The following is a 20,687-nucleotide window of genomic DNA, read 5'->3' as shown; positions in this document are numbered from 1 at the left end:
GAGAAAAACCTTGAAACAAAGGAGAAGACCTAAGAACAAAATCTACAGGAATAATTGGATTCCCTAACACAACCAGCAGGAATCATCAGATTCCTTGAGATGAAAAATTGCTGATGTGACTATCGCAGGACTTCAAAACTTGCAGGAATTATGGGATTCCTGGCACATGAAGTAATGGACAATAGATTCCTTCTGGACTATTTCTAGGACTTATGGACATGTATAAATCCTCATGTTGATTCATGTTATTTGTTACATCACTACTAGCCTGTGTTATAATGTTATGTGCTTATGCAATTTGTACCATTATGTGTAATACTTCCCATATTGATGTATTAACAATGCATATCTGTTTTAAGAGTGAGCTGTAACGAGCTGTCGTCTCCAGAAGCTGCTGGATCGCTCTCTGGGAAGAGATCTGCTGTGTCTTCTACTCAAATCTCTCCGACAGATTCTTCTTCCTGTAGAGAACCGTTGTCTCCAGGCAGTTGCTGTTAACTCTTGTCATTAGAAGTGACTTCCCTTCCTGCAGAGAGCCCCGTCAGGCCTGATGTAATGCAGAGAGTCTTCTTCTATCTCTGAGAGTCCTCTCTTTTATTCTCCCAGAGAATGGGCGTGGGATAATGCAAGGGCTTCTGGGAAGAACCACCCCAGCCAATGAGCTTGCCCCCTCTATCAAGTCAACCTGAGTTCTCACCTTGTAATTGTCCAGAAAACCTGAATTCTCACCTTGTCACTGTCCAGACAACCTCAGTTCTCACTTAGTAATCCTAACATCTCCCCCTTTCTTTTGATTTAGAACATAGGACAGTCATGACCTTGAAACATAAATCCATCAATATGGGAAGTATTACAGATAATTACATAAATGACCTTGAAACATAAATCCATCAATATGGGAAGTATTACAGATAATTACATAAATGACCTTGAAACATAAATCCATCAATATGGGAAGTATTACAGATAATTACATAAATTACATAAGCATATAGTAACATAGTAACATAACACATGCTAGAAGTATATAACATAATCATAAATTGAAAATTTATAAATGTCCATAAGTCCATTGTCCATTAGTCTCATCTTGTGTGAGGAAGTCCAATGATTCCTGCTGGTTTTAAAGTTCTTTAACAGTCTTCTTATTATCCATGCTCTTTCAGTGTCAGATGTTTCTTAGATCTTCTCCTTTATTTTGAGGTCTTTCTCTTTTTCTGTCTCTCTCTGATGGATAAGGCGAATATGACTCATTGGCACCCATCTAATTCCTTCTCCTGCTGAAGAAATACAAGCAAACCCTCTCTCCCAGGCAGTTAACCTATCTAATTACCTTCTATTTACCACTTTTTAAATCTCTTCTCATCATCTGGCAATTACATTGGAGTTGTTTGCACTGGACACAGCCCTGTTGGTTTAAAAGGCCTGTATTCTCCCCAAGTGTAATCCATTTTTGCAATCTGATTGCCTTTTGGCTCACTTATCAGGTAATCCCTTTCTGCCATGTGATTGCTTTTCTGCTGGTTGATCAAATCAGAGTCCTGACCTTCTAAAGGCTCTTTGAGTGTAACATCAGCTGCCACCATGCCCCAAGTCTTTTTTGCCTGGGGCCCTGGACCTGGGCCCCTCATCCCATTTCTCTGAATTATTCTACACTCTGATGCCCAATGGAGTCCTCTGTTGCATTTTGGACATGGGGTTTTAGGTCTTATTTCACCCTGTCTTCTCACTGTATCTCCATCCCTACACTGAGCTCTTAGATGTCCAATTTTTCCACATTGAAAACATCGCCGAGTTTCTCTAGACGTCCCTTGCCAGAAGGGACCCTGTCTTTCCACATTCATCATTGTCCAGGTGTAAAAAGCATTTGTTCCCACTGTAGCACAGCGTCTTATGATCTCCTCTAAAGGAGCATCTTTGTCTAATCCCCATATAATTCTTTTGCAAATCTCGTTGGCATTTTCCTTAGCCAGATGTCTGGTCATTATTTCTGTAGCTGCATTTTCTCCAATAGTTCTTTTGACAGCAGTTTGCAAACGTCCCACAAAATCTGCAAAAGGTTCATTGGGACCTTACTGTATTTTAGTGAAAGCCTCTCCACGATCTTTCTGTCCAGGAAGGACACCCCAAGCTTTTATTGCAGCCTTAGCAATTTGTTCATATATTGTCATGGTATAATTAATCTGTTCCGAATTCTCTCCATACTGACCTTCACCAGCTAAGTGCTCAAAAGTGAATTGTGTGTTAACTCCTATTTCCAAATTGCATCTGACTTGAATTTTACATAATTCATGAAATTCCGCAAGCCATAATAAATTTTCTCCAGGTTCCAGACATGTCCTTGCTATGGATTTCCAATCATTCGGGGTTAGGACTTCATAAGACAAACCATCTAGTAACATTTTGACATAAGCTGATGTAGCCCCATAAAGGGTACAACCTTTTTTCAAATCCTTAATTTTATTCAAATCTAAAGGTGCATATCTTCTCCTTTTTTTACCTACAGAGTCAGTATTTTCAATCACAGGATATGCATGTATAAAATCACTTATATCCTGTCCTTCTCTCTTAGCTTTAACCAATGCTTTTTCTAATCTTGTCATAGGCTTAGGCTTCTTCACAGGCAATTCTGTTTGTGTTTCTGCCTCTTCCCCTCTTTCTTCCTCCATCTCTGAAGGTGGGGTTGATGTGGGTCTGTCAATAATCTGTTCTCTAGGCAGGGTTGAAGCTTCTTCAAGAGAATCATACCATAATTCCTCATTTAAATCCTCTTGCTCTAGGGAAAGATCTTGATCTTTCCTTTTTTCCTTACACTTCCTCCTCTGTTCATTTTTAGAACTTTTCCTTCTCCTACAACTTGCTTGATAGTTTAAGGCTAATTGAACTATGTTGTAGATATAAAATACTTCTGCAGAAATTGAACGAGGCCCATTTTTTGCTTGAAATTCTTTCATTTCATATCCCACTAGCTTCCATTTATCTACATCTATCTTTTCTTCCTCTAAGAACCAAGGGGATGTGCGTCTTAATGCAGCCAAGAGTTTAGCAATCTGTACCCAGGTTACAAGTAAACTCTGCTCCTCAATTATGTTGATTATACTCTCTATAGTACCACTCCTGAATGGGGGTGGAGCTGAGGTTGCTTCTGGAGCTGGGGTTGAGTCGGCTGAGGTCCAGGGATTGAATATAGCTAACATCTGCCCCATTTCAGCTATAAGAGATTCCTGGTTTAGCCCTTAACAAGTTAAGTTCCTTATTTATCTATTAGCACGCTCACTTAATCTTTAACAAAGTTTCCTTGTTACTCACGGTTCTGGGTCAGAGAGACTGAGATCTGGATGGGAGGCTTTTCCACTGGAATCAGGACCGTGTCCGGGCACCAAATTGCGAAGGTCTGGTCTAGCTCCTCTTGTCAGGATAAGCAAAAGTCCTTGCCCCACGTGTGGACGCCAAATGTAACGAGCTGTCATCTCCAGAAGCTGCTGGATCGCTCTCTGGGAAGAGATCTGCTGTGTCTTCTACTCAAATCTCTCCGACAGATTCTTCTTCCTGTAGAGAACCGTTGTCTCCAGGCAGTTGCTGTTAACTCTTGTCCTTAGAAGTGACTTCCCTTCCTGCAGAGAGCCCCGTCAGGCCTGATGTAATGCAGAGAGTCTTCTTCTATCTCTGAGAGTCCTCTCTTTTATTCTCCCAGAGAATGGGCGTGGGATAATGCAAGGGCTTCTGGGAAGAACCACCCCAGCCAATGAGCTTGCCCCCTCTATCAAGTCAACCTGAGTTCTCACCTTGTAATTGTCCAGAAAACCTGAATTCTCACCTTGTCACTGTCCAGACAACCTCAGTTCTCACTTAGTAATCCTAACAGTGAGACACTTCAGAAACTTGCTAATCTGATTTGATTTCACATTTCCTTTGGTGTTTTCATTTCCCTTCCTGAGATGTCAGGGAGGGTATGATCACCTTCTTTTTATGGTGTTTTCACACCTTTTTTGAGCAGTCAGGGAAGCCAGGATCACCTTCCCGTTTTGGGGTTCTCACCTCCTTGACAAATCAGAGAGGTCATGACCACCTATGTTCATTTGTAAATCATTAGCACATTTTTATTATTATGACTGCCATAATAATAAAAATGTGCTAATGATTTACAAATGTTATTTTCCTCATGTTGGAATGTAAACACATAAGCCTTATTGAGTCCCTTATGATTTTTTTTTATGATTATCTCCTTAGGCTTCTCCAGAGTTCTGTATTTGAAAATAAAATTTTCCATTCAGTTCTGGTCTTTTCATCATGAAGCTTGAATATCATATGATTCATTGAATGCCCATCATTTCATCTGAAGGAATATACACAGTTTTGCTGAGGAGATGATCTTGGTTGCAATCCTAATTATATTGCTCTCTGGAATATCATATTACAAGGCCTCCTTTCCTTTAAGGTAGAAGCTGCTAAATCTTGTGTGATACTGACTGTGGCTTCACTATACTTGAATTGCTTCTTTACGGATGCATACAATATTTTCTTTTTGACCTAGAAGTTCTGAAATGTGTTTGTAATATTCCTGGAAATTTTTATCTTGGGAATCGGTTTCAGTATATGATCGCAACAGTCAATGCTCTTACTAATAGACGTTACAACTTCTCTCTGAAACCATGGAATATTTTGATTGTATTCCTTTCCAATAAATATGTGACAGCCTGGGGCACCTGAAAAATCTCTCACTTCTTTACCATTGATAAAATCTATTGCATTACATAACAAAGCCATTCTAATTTGCCCCTAGCTTTGGTGTCTAGATTTGACTCATTCAGGGGGAGGCCAGAAGATGTGAATCACAGGTGCTCTCAGGTGTGGTTCACAAGATTAAGGAAAATATAACCAAATAGATTTTAATGAGGCACCTCAAGCTAGGGCTGCTATCTCCTGCATGATGACTGTTCTGTCATCTTTACTAGTGGCTAAAGGAGGTTTGTTTGACCTCTATCTTTTAATATGCTTAAGGAAGTTGAACTATATTTTGCTTTACCTATTGATAAGTTGAGGAAACATAAGCTGGCATTTACTTGAGAAAGATCTGGCATCATTTTAGACATTCAAAATCCCAAAGCAGAAATCAAGAAATGATTATGAAGTTGAGAATGTGACAAACTGATCTTAAAGCTTTTGACACAGCTCTATCAACTTTTCCTAGATCTTTGCCTAGTGAATCCTTTCCTTGGTTATTAAGACCCAGGAAGTTATGTGTTACAAAAGAAAGTAGCAAACAGGTAGTCATGAGATCTGGGCACATATCTTAGTTTTGCCATTTGTCACCAGTGCAAGACGCTGTATGGCATGGAGTTTCATAACCAAGAGAACTCCTGACCACTCCCTCACTCCCAACCAAGGAACAAGCTAATTGTACTGAAGAAAGAGTCAGTGAGCTTCATTATGATTATGTGAGTAATTTAATAATTATATGAACTACATAAATAGGGCCTGTCTCAGGGCAGCTGCCAAACATTTCATTGGATTTCCAATTCCCACCAAGCAGTCTCGGACAATAGACAAACTATTCTGTGGATTCCAGCAAAGAACCCCCCAAAATTGCATGGTGATTACAAAAATCAAAAGAAAAGGAGGAATTGCAAAGCATCATTACATATGCAATTGTTGTTTTGTAATATATTTAGCAAGCAATTTTAATTTTAGGCCTGGATCTTAGGGTTCAGAAATCACATTAATGTTATTGGATGAGTACCTAAGCATCCCACATTATGTGGTGGACAAAGTGAAGGTTATATTCTAGTTAAAGTATCCTTGTGCTATAAATATATATGCATACACACATATACACACATATATACACACTAACTTTTTATTTTCAAAATACATGCAAAAATATTTTTCAACATTCACCCTTTAAAACCTTGTGTTCCAAATTTTTCTCCCTCCCTCTTTTCTACCCTTCTTCCTGAGACAGCAATTAATCAATATGTTACACGTGTACTATACATATTTTCACATTTATCATACTGCACCCCAAAAAAAATCAGATCAAAAAGGAGAAAAAAGTGAGAAAGAAAACAAAAAGCAAGGCAGAAAAAGATAAAAATACTATTTTGTGATCCACATTCAGTTCCCACAGCCCTCCCTCTGAAGGCAGATGGTTCTCTCTATCACAAGTCTATTGGAACTGACCTGAATCACCTCATTGTTGAAAAGAGTCATGTCCATCACAGTTGATCACCATATAATTTTGTTACTGGGTACAATGTTCTCTTGATCTTACTCATTTTGCTCAGCATCAATTCATGTAAGTCTCTCCAGGCCTCTCCAAAATTATCCATTGATCATTTCTTAAAGAAAAATAATATTCCATAACATACTCATTCCATAACTTATTCAGCCATTCTTCAAGTGATGACCATCTACTCAGTTTCTAGTGCCTTGCCACTACAAAAAGATCAACTACAATCATTTTTGCACATGTGGGTCTTTTCCCCTTCTTTATAATTTCTTTGGAATACAGACCCAGTAGTCACTAGTTGATCAAAGGGTATGTATAGTTTGATAGTCTTTTGGGCATAACTCCAAATTGCTCTCCAAAATCACTAAATCATTTCACAACTCTGTCAACAATGTATTAGTATCCCAGTTTGCCCACATTCCCTTCAATGTTTACTATATTCTTATTATTGCTTCCAACCCAAAAGAAACCCAGAAGGCCATCTGCTGCTTCTGAGAATGCACAAAACTATTTGTTAGGCAGTGTCCTTGTAATACCTTTTATTCTCCTTGGAATGAGCTTTATTCTGTTATATGATTTTTTACCACACAGAAGCCCACAGACCTTAATCAAAAAACAACACAAGGAATATAATTTTCCCTATCAATAAAATGAATGATTTAGCCTAAATGAACGATCTAGTCCTATGCATTATTCTTTTTTTATTTCAATGCAAAATAACTGCATGATGATATTAAGATGATGTCTAGTTGGACAGCAAATCACCAGTGACAATTCTATCCCAGTTATTTTATGAAGAATGCTTACACAGGTAGAATAGTGGGTAGAGATTTGATATTGGAATCAAAAAGATATGAGTTCAAATACTGCCTCAGATACATACTATTTAGAAATTCAAATAGGGATCTTAACCCCATATCAGAAAAAAAATAGAACTAGATATAAAGGCATCAACAAAGAAGGAGGACAGGGGGGAGTATTCTAGTCTAGGTAGATTCTATCAGATATTTAGGGAGAAATTATTAACTATGGAACAAGATTATTTGGAAAGTTTGAGGAGAAAAAAAGTATCAGATGTTGCTATTCTCTGGGTTTTTTTCTTTGTCTCTCTGTATCTCTCTGTCTCTGCCTTTTTTTCCTCTATTTCTCTCTCCTTTCTCTTCTTCCAATTTTTTCTCCTCCTTCCCCACAGGAGAGAAATTCACTATAGGTTAAACATGTGAAATTCTTCTAAACATATTTCCATATTTGGCATGATGTGCAAAAACTTTAGATCAATGGGGGGAAATCATGCAAAAAAATGACAACAATAAGATCAAAATAGTTTATTTTGATTCACATTTAGTCTGCATATTTCTCTGTCTGGATGTGGATGACTCTTTCCATCAAAGTCTATTGGAATTGCCTTGAATCAGCTCATTGTTTAAGAGAGCTAATTCCATTACCTTGATCATCACCTAATCTTATTGCTGGATAGATTGATCTCTGATTCTCTTCCCTTTAGAACAAAACTTTAGGAAAACTATAACTGGTGATACATTCTAAATAGAAATATGATGCTTCAACAATAAAACAAACATAAATTAAAACAAAACAAAACAAAAACAAAAGCAAAACCACCTACTACTACCAGCAATAACCTACAAGAGAAAAAAAAAATTTACTAGTCACAGCTATGGGTAAAAAAAAAAAAAAAAAAAAAAAAAAAAAAAAAAAAATATATATATATATATATATATATATATATATATATATATATATATATATATATATATATATACACATTGAATAAGTAAAACATAAAGGAATTTTTTTAAATGACAAAAAACTGATTACATTAAAGTGAAAAACTTCTGTAGAAATAAAATTATGTTCATATGAAAAGAAATGAAGTGGTCCAACAAGAAAAATTTCCTTTGTAGCAAATTATTTCTCTGATAAAGATTTGCCATCTAGATTTATCAGCAGTTAGTACATATGTGTGTACATAACTTTATATGTATATATGTATATATGCATACATCTTTATCTAAATTCACAAACTTTTATACATACATGCATGCATGCATGCATACATTCTTATGTATACACACAATATTTCTCATTTCTCAAATGACTATACTACTTTGGGATTTCTATACTGACTTTCAATCATAATCCAAGAAGTTCATTACTGATATAACCTCATCTTATAAGATCTCATTAACCTTCTCTCTTAATCTCATTAGTATCCTCTGATTCTCTGATTACAAGGTGGGGACCATGAACTCCATTTAGGGAGAGAACTTACTTCAGACACATTCTTATTTCTCACTTTGTTATATCACCTTGGGACTTCACTGTCTGACTTCTTTACCACTGATAACTTTCTCTTTTCATTTCATCCTAACCCCTTCATAAGTTTTTTTTTTAAGGAAATTTAACAGAACTATTGTTACTTTAAGCAAGAGAGTTTAAGCAAAGGCTTAAAATAAATATTAGAAGCAGGGGATGAAGAAAAGAAGAAGGTCTAAAGAAAGGCTAAGAAGATGTGTTTCTGAAATGAAAAAAAAATAGTTTTTCTGACAGGGACTAGGTCAATAAATTTGGAATGGAAGAGTACCTTCTCAGAATTATCATAATTATGAGCTAAGGTGTCAACTTTCTTACATTGTCCTCTATCTGGAATCAGTTTCAGCCTTGAAAAATAAATCTTTCCAAACGAAACTCTAACTTATTTCCATTTGAGTTATAGGGTAGTTTTATGTATTGTCTGTGCCTTATTTTGTTGAATTGGTCACCTGTATATTTATATATATTTAACTAAAACTATCAATGGATTATTTAAGCCAATAGATGCACTGAGAAAGCAGTCTCCTGTAGCCAGACTTTCTAAGAAACAGGATAATCATACACAAGTAAAATATATTGGATTTCTTGGAATTTTTTAGTCAAAAACATACCAAGCTAGTGCAATTATACACACAGTGATAACTGAACATCTATCCTGTAATAAGCCCCAGAGAAGTTTTTTCTTTACTCTTTTCTATAATTTCACCTCAATGATTTTTTCCTTTCCTTTCCCACATTCAAAGTCCTTATGTGAATATTTTAATTATTATTAGGTACATTTTTAGTGAATTACAAAAGTGATTTTAATAGATATAAAGTTATATGTGATTTGCTATGCTATTTCTGAGGCTCAGACTGAAAATATTCCTGTATTAATTTCTCTTTAAGAAATAAAATAAGTAGAGACAAACTGTATAGGAAGCAACTCCAAAATAAAATTGTGCCCTATAAATGTCTTGTAACGACATTGATTCAAGAATGTGAAGAGTTGTTACTAACCTTTTCTCTGGCATAGGCTATCTCTTTTTGGGTAAGTAGTGTCTATTCCAAAGTGGCTTTAAGTCAAAATGTCTCTTCCCCAGAGTTTCTGTCTGCACTTCCATCACACTTAATTGAAAGTGATCTAATGTCAGATGTTTGAGTGTTTGTTGTCAGCAAAACAAATAATCCAGGGCACCATGGGGAACCACAGGAGTCTGGAAGTAAAGGTGATAGTGTTTCTTTCAACAACATCAGCCAGTGTTTGGAATAAAATATTTATTACCACCTGCTATCTGTAGATAATTAGTTATGACATAGAACACATACAGTGATGACAATTTCTTCTGGTGAAAAGTTTAAATACCACCCACTGGAAATGTATTTAAATGAGAAATACAAGTGATGAGCAATCAGATAAAGGGAATGAGGGGAATTTTATGCTTAAAAAATACAACTTAAGTCACTAAACATTTTTAATATCTAATGAATTATCAAATGATTTGCTGAATGAAAAGAAATAAGGAGGGGTGCATTTGTTAAGTAGTTAGTTGGTAGCACTTTGATAAGCCCTAGAGATATAATTATAAAAAACAGCTAGATAGCCTCAGCTTGTCAAGCACCTCACAATATAATTTAATCCTCATTAATATCTGGATGAGGTAGAAAATAGACACAGATGTAAAACTGGGAAGACAGAAAAATAGTCTCATTTACTATTTAGGATTTTTTTTTCCAATTTCTGCAAAACTCTATAGGTCTCTATAGGAAAAAGCACTGACCACTATGTACTTGTAATAATCATTTTAAACAGTAGAGAAATGAGGGTGGGGAGGGGGTGGGAGAATAGGTGTGGAATGTTATATATACACAGATGTGCTCATGTTGTGTTGATAGCTTTTGCTTAACTATTTTCCTTTGTTATAAGGAAAAAAAATGCTTGGGAGTGGGGCAATATTTCTGGAAAAGATAGCAATGTCAAAAAAAAAAGGTGTCAATAAAACTCTTTTTATTTTAAAACAAAAAAGGTAACTATTAAAGATGTGTTTCAAGATAAAATAAATAGAAGGCAAGAAAAGAAGTGGAAAACTAAGAAAAACAAACTTCCCAGCAAGTTTATGGATTTTCATAATGAATAGTATAGCTGTGCTCTCTACTTCTATATTTTCTTTGTCATTAATAAAAAAAAAAAAGCCTTCTGCATTTTCTTCCACTATGTTACTGCTAGAAGTTAGAATTGACCTTTCTGTTATTATTCCCCTCCCTCCTTATTCCCTTTTCCATTTGGAGAATTAGTTTTATATAAGCACTTTCCCTCTATGTTTTGACCATCTTAATGTAAGATCTCTCAGAGGATTCCAATTTAAAGTTATTTTGAAATGGCAACATTTCAAAGTCATAGAGATCTGTTGTTCTAGGGCTAGGTATCCTCTAAATAATAGAATTTCAGTGAGCTGGAACATCCTATTGCAGCTGATGTTTCAGTAAACATGTTTTTTTCCCTGAAGCTGTTACACGTTAAATGCAACTGTCAAGAAGATCCATAAGGAATATATCCTAGTGTCTACAATGTTCCTTATAAGTAGAAGGGCCCTAAGACTTTAGTCCAGATATTATCACTGCACCTCTTAACTAGGAGAGGAAGTTATATCTTTGGTCATGAGCTGATCCTTTATGAATTTAGGGTAACACCCAAGTTTGAGATCTGATTACAAAATTTGTTCTTAACTAATAATGACAAGTTAATGCAGATAGACATGGACGACTCTCCTCTAAAAATCTCCATATGGCTTGTAAGTGATTAGGAAATTCTGTTGATTATATATGATACAGTGTACCTGAGAGTCTGTGGTATGATAGGTAGAGGACCTCAAGTCAGAATGACCTGAATTCTAATCCTCTCTCTAATACTTAGTATTTGTAAGATGTTGTTTAAAAACATTTAATCTCATATTCCCTTTTTGCAAAATCGGTATAATAGTACAAACTTTATGAGAATCAAATGGAATAATTCTCCCTTTTAGGAAAACTTATCTGGTTTCCAGTAAGGAAGTGAGCTTAGAGAAGATCTTGATATGATTACTTCTTTGCATATATTTTTGACCATTCTCATTTTTGATTACTCATTGGAAAGATTTTCCAACCACACTCTCATTATTGGATAGCATTGTTTTCCAGCTCCACTACAGGGAAAAAATAAAATTTCTCTTTTGTTTTAGGATGCATTTTGTTCAGAACAATTTTCTGTCTTGTTTCTATAAGTCAGACCAGTTTCTTTGAGTCAACGATAATACTCGTGTCTAATATTTGTTGAATTAATCTATATTGAATTGACTGTTTCATGTTTAAGCAAACTTGTTTAATTATTTTTGTCTAGTTAGACCAATAGACTCTGAAACAACTATCAAAGGATACTTTGCCCTACGTAATTATGTGTTTGAGGAAGAGGAGGTTAAGGTAATTTTGACTGTCTTTACAGGAATCAAAAATCTTCCCATGTGGTCAGGGTTATTTTCTTTCTTGTGAACCAAATGTAAGACTGGTACAAGTTTGATAAAGTAGCTAGATTGCTCACAGCATAGATCCTCAGCCTGAAGTCAGGAAGATTTGACTTCAAACTTGGCCTTAGATATTCCTGAGTGACCACAGACAAGTCACCTTATTGTTATTTATCTCAGTTCCCTCAACTAAAAACAATAACAGTGTCAGAGTTTTATGAAGATAAAATTCAAATTCAATATTTGAGGATTTTTTTGGCCGATCAATTTTTACTTATTCATTTTTTAATTAAAGCTTTTTATTTTCAAAACATATGCATTGATAAATTTTTAACAATAACCATTGAAAAACCTTGGGTTCCAATTTTCTTTCCTCTTCCTCTACCTGCTCCCCTAGATGGCAAGTAATCCAGAATATGGTAAACATAGTAGAAATATATGCTAAATCCAATATATGCATACATATTTGTACAATAATCTTGCTTCACAAAAAATATTCAGATCAAACAGGAAAAAATGAGAAAAAAAATAAAATGCAAGCAAAAATGCAAAAAAAGTGAAAATGCTATGTTATATACCATACTCAGTTCCTACTGGATTCTGCTCTCTGGGTGTAGATATCTCTCTTCATCAGATCATTGGCACTGGTCTTAATCATCTCATTACTGAAGAGAGCCATGTCCATCAGAACTGATCATTTTATAATCTTGATTGCTGTGTATAGTGATCTCCCAGTTCTGCTCATTTCACTCAGCATTCGTTCATGTAAGGCTCTCTGGGCCTCTCTGCAATCATCCTACTGGTCGTTTCTTAGGAAACAATAATATTAAATAACATTCATATACCATAATTTATTCAGCCATTCTCCAACTGATAGGCATCAATTCAGTTTCCAGTTACTAGCCATTACAAAAAAGGCTGCCACAAACAGTTTTGCATATACAAGTTCCTTTCCCTCCTTTATGATCTCTTTGAGATATAAGCCCAGTAGAAACACTGCTGGATCAAAGGATATGCACAGTTTGATAACTCTTTGTGCATAGTTCCAAATTGCTCTCCAGAATGGCTGAATCCATTCACAATTCTACTAGCAATATACCATAGTCCCAGTTTTCCCACATCCCCCTTCAACAGTCATCATTTCAACCTTATCATGATATAACATGTTAGGTGTGGGTTGATGCCTAGTTTCTGCCATACTAGTTTCCAATTTATTTTCACAGCAATTTTTGTCCAATAGTACGTTCTTATCCCAAAAGCTGGATTTTTTGCATTTGTCAAACACTACATTGTTGTAGTTATTGACTCTTTTGTCCTGTGATCCTAACTTATTCCACTGATCAACTACTCTATTTCTTAGCCAATACCAAATAGGTTTGGTGACCACTGCTTTATAATATAATTTTAGATCTGGTACAGCTAGGCCACCTTCATTAGCATATTTTTCATTCATTCCCTTGAAATTCTTGACCTTTTCTTCTTCCAGATGAATTTTGTTTTTATTTTTTCTATGTCTGTAAAATAATTTCTTGGGAGTTTGATTGGTATGGTGCTAAATAAATAGATTAATTTACGTAGTATTGTCATTTTTATTATATTTGCTTGGCTTACACATGAGCACTTGATATTTTTCCAATTATTTAGATCTGACTTTATTTGTATGGAAAGTATTTTGTAGTTGTGTTTATATAGTTTTTTACTTTCCCTTGGCAGATAGATTCTCAAATATTTTATACTATCACTAGTTATTTTGAGTAGAATTTATTTTTGTATCTCTTGTTGCTGGACTTTGTGGGCAATTTATAAAAATGCTGATGATTTATGTGGATTTATTTTGTATCCTGCAACTTTGCTAAAGTTGTGAATTATTTCTGGTAGCTTTTTAGTTGATTCTCTAGGGTCCTTTTAGTATACCCTCATATCATCTGCAAAGAGTGATAATTTGGTTTCCTCTTTACCTACTCTAATTCTTTAATCTCTTTTTCTTCTCTTATTGCCAAAGCTAGCATTTATAAGACAACATTGAATGGTAATGGTGATAGTGGGCAGCCTTGTTTCACTTCTGATCTTGTTGGGAATGGTTCTGGTTCATTCCCATTACATAAGATGCTTGCTGATGGTTTTAAATAGATGATACTGATCACTTTAAGGAAAAGTCCATTTATTCCTATGCTCTCTAATGGTTTTAATAGGAATGGGTGTTGAATTTTATCAAATGCTTTTTCTTTTCTTCATCTATGGAGATAATCATATGACTATTGTTATTGAAAAAGGGACTCCAAAACTCTAAAAGTCCTTGAAGGAGAAAATCTCTTTCAACTCTGCCTCAGTGAGGGACCCCACCAGAGGGAAAGCAAAGAAGACAGTTTCTTTGTGTTATCTAGCAAAAGGAATTCCAATTCTATTGAATTGAAGAAACTCATTGAATTCCAGCTGAAACTGAAACCCAGAGAGTAGATGAGCCAAGTTGGGACTCCACCCTCAAGTTCCCTTCAGCTTGTAACCAAAGCTCCTATTATAAAAGATCCAAGTGAAAATCCTCTCTTTATAGATAAAATAAAATAGAATTAAATTCACAACAAATAGGTTGAATTTAAATATATGTATATGTATATGTATATATAAATAGATTGATTTGATATGTGTTGAAACTATAAAAATAAAACATTGTATTTATAACAAGGACAATAAAAATCCTATCATTATATTAAATCTTTAAGTGTTGTCAGGAAGACCTAGATTTAATTACTTTTCAGAGAGATATAAGCCCATGACATTAAGTAGCATAAATTTTCTGTGCCTCACCTTTCTTATTTGCAAAATTAGGAATTTTGATTTTATACCTTCACAGCCTCCATTTCCTGCAGCTTTAAATCTGTGTTTGCTATTTAGAAATGCCAAAATACCCAAATATTTCAGTGAGGCAAAATATTCAAGTAGAAGGGCTAAGAAGAAGAGAATGAACTAAATGGCTCCTTGAGACTAAGAACTTTTTTTTTTTTTTTTTTTTTTTTGGTAGATGCAGTGCTTAGTACAGTGCCCTGCACATAATTAATACTTAATAAATGCTATTTGACCTAACTGCAATGTTAGATACTCACAAAGTGAGAATCACAAAGAGATACTCAAAAAGATACTGACAAAGTAAAATCAGTTTCTTTAATCTCTTCTTCCTTCCTCCTTTCCTTCCTTTCCTCTCTTCTTCCCTTCCTTCTATGTCTTCCTTCCTTCCTTCCTTCCTTCCTTCTTTCCTTCCTTCCTTCCTTCCTTCCTTCCTTCCTTCCTTCCTTCCTTCCTTCCTTCCTTCCTTCCTTCTTTCCTTCCTTCTTTCCTTCCTTCCTTCTTTCCTTCCTTCGTTCTTTCCTTCCTTCCTTCCTTCCTTCCTTCCTTCCTTCCTTCCTTCCTTCCTTCCTTCCTTCCTTCCTTCCTTCCTTCCTTCCTTCCTTCCTTCCTTCCTTCCTTCCTTCCTTCCTTCGTTCTTTCCTTCCTTCCTTCCTTCCTTCCTTCCTTCCTTCCTTCCTTCCTTCGTTCTTTTCTTACTTCCTGGGTAAGTCATCACAATCATATCATTTCCCAAGCAAGTTAGTAAGCACCAAATTTGTGTTTATCCTTCTCTCCTAGAATTATTTTTCATTGGAATACTAAACTTCACCAATTCCCTTTGCATTAAATAGTTGAACTCTGCTGAATTCTACTTATAAGCTTAAGTAGTGAACAGGCAGATGGGGAAAAGAATCACTAACTTTCCTTATCTTAAATACATTTGCAAAAATAAGTCACTTTCACAAATAGTAAATTGGGTTGGAAAGGGTTTATTTTGTGTGGATACAGAGGGAGAGTATAAAGGGTAAGATAGAGAGGAGGAACAGCACAACAGCTGGTTTTGCAGGATGCATATTTTCTTTGCACATATGCAGTGTACCACTAGAGGCCATGAGACATCTCTTTAAATAAACAGACTTGCAAGCCAATTAGCACATTAATTGACAGAGAAAAGCTTTAAATGGAAATTGGTGCTCTCCACACTTCAAATTTCATAAAGGATACATGAAAATAAAGTGATAAGTTTCTATTTCCATCTAAGATTTGTTATGGAAATGGATGACTTTATAATGTCATTTATTAGGGATATTATCAAACAGCCTCTAACCATGAATCAGTTGGTCCATAGCATTTCTTTTATGTAGGTTAAAAAAAAAAAAAGAGTGTCCAATTGCAAGAATTTCAAAGGGTCACAAAATAAGTGAAAATGAGTTCTTCAATAGTGCTTCACATTAGACAACTGGCCCATGTTAGTTTGTTTTGTACAAACTTTGAATGTTTGTTCCTTCTGACTTCTGAGCATAGATTATCTTATCAATTTGTTGACAAAGAAAAATATGACCTCACAGATATAAAAACTTCTGGGTCAGACAGGGCAGTCATACTTACATGTTCAAATGAATGTGTGAATTAAGCCTAACAGGTGGGACTTCAGCTTTCTGCCTCCAAGTCTTCACATCATCTCCAAGATTGTGTTTCCTCTTTCCATTTTCAAGTGTCAATTACAAAGTGTGAATTTTTAATTTCCTAAAGTAGGTTACAGTTTTGTTATTTGAGACTGTCTTTTCTGCTTGATAAATTCTTTATAATCCGTATGTGACAAAAAAATCTATGTCTTCATATTTTTTTTTAATATTCAAGATATAAACAGTAGTCTCTCACTTTCAAGTGACAAACTTCCTTTTTGTACCATATGGAAATGAATTTATTTGATAGATTCAGACATCTAAGTGTTCATTTTATCCACAATTGCTCATTCTTAATCTTGGGGAATGATCAAAATTGGGAATTATTTTTGTTTGATTATGCATTATATTTTTGTTTCCATTTGCTTCTTCTTTTTTCTTTTCTTCCTGGGGTGAGAAAAATGGAGGGAAAGAAACATATATTTTATTAATTAAAATATTTAAACATTTTTTACATCTTCGATTTATGTCATGTTTTTATTTTGGAAAACACGTGACATATTTTGTCCTTTGACCCTTATAAAAAGTCCAGACTGGTCAGTTTGACAGTACAACCTCAGTTAGAAATTCTCTATGGGAGCATATGGGGAAAAGTGCCCAGAACCAACTGATCACTGGAGCCCTGGAGTTTTATTGTTATACTTTAATAAGTCTTAAGTATGTCCCATCACCCTTTTCCAAAATAATAAGACATGATAGTAGTCTATTCTTAAAAACTAGACATGAAAGCTTTGCTTCTTCCTCATTTTCTTTGCTGCTAGTTGTAAAAAGTTTTACCATGCTAGAAAACTGGTTCTCTTCTAGATGCTATTGACTACACCTGTTTCCTTGCCTCTTCCCTTGCAATTACATTTGTGCTATAAACTGAATTCATTGGTCCCACCTGCTTTAAGGAAGTGTGGTATGGTGAAAGATGTACTTCGGAGTTTGGAATCAGGAGAGTCCTGGATGGATTCCCTGGTTCTGGCACTTATTGCCTATGGGACCATAGGTAGGCCACTTCATCTCTTTAAGTCTCAGTTTTATCATCTGCAAAATTAGAATCATAATCTTTACAATAACTAGTTCTTAGATTGTTGAAAAGAGAACTGACATTTTTAATTTGCTGCATAAGTGAGTTATTAATCCTAAATAATCAAGGGACAGCTAGGTGGTATAGTGGTTTCAGTGCAGAGCCTGAAGTCAGGATGACTCATTTTCCTGAATATAAACCTAATCTCAGATACTTACTAGCTGTTTGATTCTGAGCAAAGGATTTCAATCTGTTTGTCTCAGTCTCTTCATCTATAAAATTAGCATGAAAAAGTAATGGCAAACTACTTCAATACTATTGTCAAGAAAACTACAAAATGGAATTACAAAAAAATCTTAAATGATTGAAAACAAGATATATGAAGTTCTCTCTGACTTTGATGACTTTATGCACCCTCTCATTAGAAATCAGGATTTTGAAAAGCCTTTAATATTCTGTTTTGATTTTTGTTTTGTTTTTTTCATTTTGCCATTGCTATGTTTTTTTCTACCCTTTTCCTCCTTCATTCCTCTTCCTTCCCTTTTCTCAGTGTGCCATAATTGAGACAAAACCCCAATCATAGGTAGAAGAGCTGGCCTTCATGTTGGTTCTGTGCAGTAGAGAGTAAAATAAAGAAAAAAATAACTGACTCCTTTCCCATTCCATTAGCTCTTATGATTTGAACTGTCCTTTGGTTATGATAATGTTATATATTTCCCTAATTTTTCATTATAATTAGGATCTTTTGAGTGTGTTGTTATTAAGGATCTATTATTTAAGTTAGATCAAGCATTGGAATTTCTGAATTGTTAGAAAATAAGTGGATGACATGACTTAGTAATTTAGATCTAAATGATTATACTTGTCTTAGAATCCTTTAGTGGTAAAGTCCTGGGCAACTGGTTAACATATGGTACTATTATTGTTCATCCCCAGATGAATTATTTATATTTTTAAAAATTTAAATTTTATTTATTTTAAAATTGATTTATTTACTTTTAAGACACTGCCTTATGAATCATGTTGTGAGGGAAAAAACACAACAAAGGGAAAACACATGGGAGAAGAAAAACAAACAAACAAACAAAAAAGAAAGAAGTGAACATAGCATGTGTTGATTTACAGTCTCCATAGATTTTTTTTTTTTTTTTTTCTAGATGTAGATAGCATTTTCTGATCAAAGACTACTGAAATTGTTATGGGTCTCTGAATCACTGAGAAAAACTAAGTCTTTCATAATTGATCATCACACATTCTTGCTGTTTTGGTGTGCAATGTATTTCTGGTTCTGTTTGTTTCACTCAGCAGTTGTTTGTGTAAATCTTTACAAGTCTTTCTAAAATCAACTTGTTCATCATTTTTTATAGAACAATAATATTCCATTAACTTCATATATCATAGCTTATTCAGCTATTCCCCAGTTGATGGCATCTATTCATTTTCCAATTATTTGTTACTATAAAAAAGAGCTGCTAAAAACCATTTTGGCATGTGTAAGTCCTTTTTCCTTCATTATGATTTCCTTGGGCTACAAACTCAGTAGTGGTTCTGCTGAGTAAAAGGGTATTCACACACCGTTTGGTAACCCTTTGGCCAAAGTTCCAGAATGCTCTCCAGAATGGTTGGATCATTTCATGCCTCACCAAAAATGCATTAGTGTACAGTTTTCCATCCCTTTCAACATTTATCATCTTTTTCTGTCATCTTAGTTAATCTTGGAGGTATGAAGTGGTGGTAGCTCAGAAATGTTTTAATTTGCATTTCTGAATCAATAGTGATTTAGAGTTCTTTTTTTTTTCCTCATATGGATTATAGATGGTTTTAATATTGTCATCTGAAAATTGTCTCTTCATATCCTTTGACAATTTACCAATTACGCAATGACTTACATTCCTATAAATTTAACAAAGTTCTTTATATAATTTAGAAACATTGGCTGTAAAGATTTTCTTCCAATCTTTGTACTTTCCTTTTAATCTTATTTCTGTTGCTTTTATTTGTCCTAATTTCCTGTAATCTAAGTTGTCCATATTGCATTTCATAAAGTTCATTAGTTCTTCTTTGATGATAAATTCCTTCTTTAAAGATCTGATAGGCAAATAATGCTTTACTATCATAATTTGTTTATAATATCATCTTTTAAGAACAAATCACATACTTATTTTGACATTATTCTGGTATGGGTATGATATGTAAGTATATGCCAAATTTCTAACATATAATTTTCCAGTTTTCCCAACACTTTTTGTCAAATAGTGAGTTTTTAATCCCAGAAGCTGGAGTTTGGGGTTTTATCAAGTATTAGATTAGGATAGGCCTTGATTATTGTGCTATGTGTATCCAATCAGTAGATTAGTATCTACCACTCTTATTTCTTAGCCAGTATCAAATGTTTTGATGACTATTGCTTTATAATATAGTTTTAAGTTTGGTACTGCTAAGTCACCATCCTTTGTATTTCTTTTATTTAACTTCCTTTATATTCTTGACCTTTTGTTGTTCCATATTAATTTTTTGTTATTTTTTCTAGCTCTATAAAGTATTTTTTATCACTTTGTTTGGCATGGCACTGAACAAGTAGACCAATTTAGCCAGAATTGTCATTTTTATTATATTAGCTCAACTTAGCCATGAACAATTGATAGATATTCTTCCAATAGTTCTGATCTTATTTTATTTGTGTAAGAAGCATTTTGTAATTTTGTTCATATAGTTTGGGGTTTGTTTTTGCAGTTAGACCCTCCCCCTAAGTATTTTATTTTTTCTATAGTTATTTTAAATGGAATTTGTCTTTCTATCTCTTGCTGCTGGGCTTTTTCAATGATATAAAGACATGCTGATGATTTGTATGGATTTATTTTATATCCTGTAACTTTGCTAAAGTTGTGAATTATTTCAAACATGTTTTTAGATGTTTTTCTAGTATTCTCTAAGTATGTAATCATATCATCTGCAATTAGTGATAGTTTTATTTCTAATTCCTTTCTATTCTAATTCTAATTCCTATTCTAATTCTTTTTTATTTATTTATCATTTCTTATTGCTAAAGCCAACATTTCTAGTATAATATTGAATAATAGTGGTGATGATGGGCATGCTTCTTTTACCCCTAATCTAATTGTGAATGTATC

The 20,687-nt window shown here is 34.4% G+C and overlaps 1 long non-coding RNA gene across 1 annotated transcript in view; it reads right to left on the bottom strand.

The window, feature by feature from the left end:
* Positions 1–15,832: 15,832 nt before the first annotated feature.
* The window catches only part of LOC141559795 (uncharacterized), a 378,619-nt gene continuing 373,764 nt past the window's right edge, over positions 15,833–20,687 (bottom strand). Inside the window, exon 4 of the long non-coding RNA XR_012487553.1 lies at positions 15,833–16,931. This is a non-coding gene — a long non-coding RNA (uncharacterized LOC141559795). The remainder of the gene's footprint in view (positions 16,932–20,687) is intronic.

This window comes from Sminthopsis crassicaudata, chromosome 3 (assembly GCF_048593235.1).
Source record: "Sminthopsis crassicaudata isolate SCR6 chromosome 3, ASM4859323v1, whole genome shotgun sequence".
In the NCBI taxonomy this organism is placed as follows: Eukaryota; Metazoa; Chordata; class Mammalia; order Dasyuromorphia; family Dasyuridae; genus Sminthopsis; species Sminthopsis crassicaudata.
The sequence above is the reverse complement of the archived record's forward strand: the minus strand, read 5'-3'. Positions and strand labels throughout refer to the sequence as shown.